The sequence below is a fragment of the Eucalyptus grandis genome, chromosome 7 (genome assembly GCF_016545825.1).
Source record: "Eucalyptus grandis isolate ANBG69807.140 chromosome 7, ASM1654582v1, whole genome shotgun sequence".
Lineage (NCBI taxonomy): Eukaryota > Viridiplantae > Streptophyta > Magnoliopsida > Myrtales > Myrtaceae > Eucalyptus > Eucalyptus grandis.
This window is the reverse complement of record NC_052618.1, coordinates 38,509,633-38,513,992: the sequence shown is the minus strand read 5'-3', so window position 1 is coordinate 38,513,992 and position 4,360 is coordinate 38,509,633.

Sequence of the window (4,360 nt, the reverse complement as noted above, 5' to 3'; positions counted from 1 at the left end):
AGCTCCCATTCAAAGAGGGGCAGCTGTTGACACCTAAATTTTCCCATTTTTCATTTAGGATTTAATTGTCTACGAATTAGGAATTAGTCGTTTTAAAAAAAAAAAAAAAAAAAAAAACAAAACAAAAAGAGAACAACAAAACAAACAAACAAACAAAAAAAAGAAAACAAAAACAACAAAAAGAAAAAGAAAAAAAGAAGACATGGAAAGGGCCGGGCCGGATCTCGCCTTGGCCCGGCCCATGCCGCTCGCCTCCATCTTCGCCGAAACCCTAGCAACCAAAAGGGGGGGGCGACCTACGAGAGAGGGGGTTCAAAAACAAAGAGAGGGGAGATCGGACGGGGAGAGGGAGAGGATCCGGAACAAAAAAAAAAAAAAAACGTAGAAAGAGAGAGGAGAAAAAGAGAGGGAAAACCGGAAGGAAGGGCGGCGGCGGCGGTGGCGCCGCCGCCGTTGCCGCCGACCAACCCCCTCTCGTCCGAGTGCCGCCCGTCGACCTCGCGACGCCTCGGCCCAGCATTCGTCGTTCTGTTGCGTCTCCACGAGCAACCTCGCCCTCCGCCCGTCTCTACCGCTCCCGCAGCTGACCCAAGACGACCAACGGACGCTTTTCCGCCGGCCCTGACGAGCTGTTGCTATTTGCCGCCCCTGCTTGCCACCATTGCTGCCATCGACCTTGCAACTCAACGCCTCCGGTCACCCCTCCTGCCCGAACACCAGATCCCGAGCCCCCACGACACTGCCTCTGCTCCTGCTCACTGATCCTCGCGCCACCGCCGCTTCACCCAAGCCGGTCGCTGCGTCCCCTCGCCACGCAACCTGCAGCAGCCGAGCTCCTGTTTGCCGACCCTGACGTCGTCACCGCCCCTCGTCGAAACACCGCCTCCCTGCTGCTGCTGTCGTCGTTCGCCGCCCACAGCGTTCCCGACACCGAACTAGCCGGAGACGAACCAGATCTGGGAGTTGATCGAACTCCACTGCACCACCAAGCCAACCGCCGCCGCCGTCCCGCTCTAGTCGCCGTCCGAACCCCCTCGCTGTAGCCGGTGCCGTCACTCACCCATCACCGCCCTCAACCCAACGCCGTCCGAGCTGCCTCGCCAGTCACCACCGAGCGAGCCCCACACCGACCCTTGCCTGCTGCCCACATGTTCGTGACGCCCTCCTCAACCCGAGTGCCGCTCGTCTTCGCAGACGCCGCGTCGCCGCTGCCGCCTGCTGCATCGCCGCCACCGCCTGCGCCCGCCGCGTTGTCGTCGCCGCCGTCAACACATAACCCTAAAGAGGAGGTACAAACCAGGTCAAAGAAATGGGTAGGGTTTTAGGTGAATCGGGCCGGGTTTGGGTTGTTTTTGCTTGTGGGCTTTTGGGCTTGGGCTGGTTTAGTATAGGCTTGTGGGCCTGCTTTCTTTTAAAAAGGGAGGAGGGGCATCTCTTGGGTTGGGCTGCGATTCGGGCCGACTGCTCCTAACCGGACCCGATCCACGCCGACCGGGCCGAACCGGGTTGGGTTGAACCGGACCGGTCCGGTCCGGTTCAAAAATATATATATTTTAACATTTAAAAAAAAAACAATTTCGAAAATTCAAAAAAATATTAAAAATTAAAAAATTAAAAAAAAATTAAAAGATTAAAAATTAAAAAAATTAAATAATTATTTTTCTTTAAAAAATTTAAAAATTTTAAAAAATAAAAATAATTTTTTTAAAAAATTAAAAATTTCGAAATTAAAAAAATGATGGGATTTGGTTAGGAATTGCTATATCTTGCCATGTTAGTATAATTAGGCATTTATTTGCTTGCATATTAATTATGTTGCATGTTTGATTTACGTATCTAATTATGTTTAATTGTGCGTGTTTAATTTTACTGCAATTAGGATTTTGGTAGTTATGATTGTTACTTTAATGACTGCGTATCTGCATGATCACCTCACATGGTATAAAATCAATCTAAACTGCTTGTCAAACATCATTTTGTTAAAACGAACAAGATTAGGTACCGAAAGGGCACTAATTGGTTAATTAGTGTAATCAAGTCCCCGATCCTAGATTCTCTGGTTGCGTAGGAAGTGAGGCACACTCCCATGCCTCACTTGGTTTCTAGCCGACCCCAATAGGCTAGTGGCGACTCCTTTTGTGCAAAATTCCTTAAGAATATCCCAATGTCACGCGGGGTATGGGCTTGGGAGAGCTCGTGCGTAATCATAGGCCTTAGGCTCGTCCTTAGGCAATACCCCTAAACCTGTTCCCTCCCCCTGAGGGTAGGTCGCGACATTAGTATTTCATATTTTTCACGTATCCTGTGACATCCGAAATTTCGAAAAAAGAAATTATTGGATGAAAAATTGAAGATTGAAAGAAAAAGAAAAATAATAACAATATTATTATTATTATTCTCTCTCTTCTTTCTCCTCTCCTCTACGCTTCCTCCTCCTTCGGCCAAGACTCCTCTTTCTCCTTTGTCTTTTCTCTTTCTTCTCTCTCTTCCTCTCTCTCACATTTTCTTTCCCCCTCCTTCGCACGCAATTTCCACCCCTCACTTACGGTAACTTATTCTTCTCTCTTTCTTCTTTTTCTCCCTCTCTCTCTCACTTTCCCACCCCCTCACCTACGCCAACCCTCGTCCTACGATTTCCCCGCAACTTCCCCTCTATTATTTTATTGTTTCTCTCTCCCCTTTTTCCCTTCCTCTTCATGACAACCCCCTCCCTTCTTCCTCTTCTCTTCCCTTCTTTAGTTTCTTTTATGTTTTGCTTCCAAAACAGCACCGTGTGCTATTGTTTTTGCCCCAAGCCAGCCACCACCTTGCGCCATGGCCGTGGGCCATCACTATCCGCAAGCCGCCATCCACCGCCGAAGAGCCACACCACCTATCGACGAGCCGTTCGCTCGCCGTTCATGCCAAATTAGAAACCACCTCCGCCAAGACCCATTTAGCCGAGCGCCTCGTGACGTTTTGAACATAACCGAGCGTAACCCTCGCCACCACCATCGTGCTCATGTCGTCGGAATTGTCATCAAGTGAGTTTAGCTCATAATCATTTAATTAATGTCTAAACTTACTTAGGAGGTTGATTAGGTTTAAGGATGGTTTAGACTAACTTAAGTATGGATTAATTATAAGTTAGAATGGTTAGACTAGCATTAGAATGGATTAATGTTAGTCTAATTCGTGAGATTAACACGTTTGATGATGATTTGGGTGAAAACAGAGGCTGTTCTTCAGAACTGGTTCCTGGACGTCCGTTGTTTGCAATTTTTGTAGATTGAAGTCGGTCACGAATCTAAAGCAAGCTACAACATATATTTTTCTCAAGATTTTCAAGGACTCAGAAGCAAGAGATATCAGCTCTGCCATTTTCAAACGGAACTGCAATTTTCGCTAGAACTGGTGATCTTTTAGGATTCTAGGGGTTTTTATTGACTCTTGTAGTTCGAATTTTAAAATGGTTTCTTCATAAAAGTTGTTTTTTTACCTCTTCTAGTTTAATATGCTTAAATTCCAAATCAAACAGACGTGTTTAAGACCTCAAACCAAACTGATTTCGAAAAACTGACTTTATGAAAACGAACCTAATTTTGGTGCTGTATTGAGTGAGTTATTGGGCCGAATCTAGAAGAATCCGGGTCTCGGTGTCTGCATGAAAAATGTTTGTTTACATGTCATTTGTCACATATTCAAATTTGGAAATTTTCCGAGCTCGATTGATTAAGTTTCTGGATTTAAGCTTGGAGACGCGCAAAGGCTTAGTTTCTGCCAATTACGACCAATTTTAGTTAGGAGATGGTTTTTGATGCTTTGCTTACTTTAATTAATGTTTTTAATGACTTATGAGTTTAATTTATTAGTTATTTAATTCTGAAATTTACTGTTCATGAAGCACTGTTCACGAGTTACTGTTCACGTGACACTGTTCACGAAACACTGTTCACGCGTATTGTTCATGCACACTATTCACCCGAGAATGAAAAGTGATCTAATTTCATGTATATTGATTTTATGAAGTGAATGGATGTGTAAATGCATTGGTATCTGTATGAATTGGGTGATGTTTTGTGCAATTGTATGGTGATTGTAAATTATTGGTATTTAATTAGAAAATATCGGGTGTCAAGTTTTGGATGCCGAAAGTGTTTTTAAATACTATATCAAACTGTGGGATTTTAAAAGAAAAGACAAAAATTTTCTGGTTCGATTTGACCGTGTTCCCACACACGATTATTTTACCATGCATTTCTAATATGAAGAAAATAAGCCGGGATCACCATTTTAATTGAGGTATTTGAGTGTAATGCACGATGTCCTAGGCCAAAATTCAATGAATGCATGAATGATATGAGATGCCATCACGAGCCTT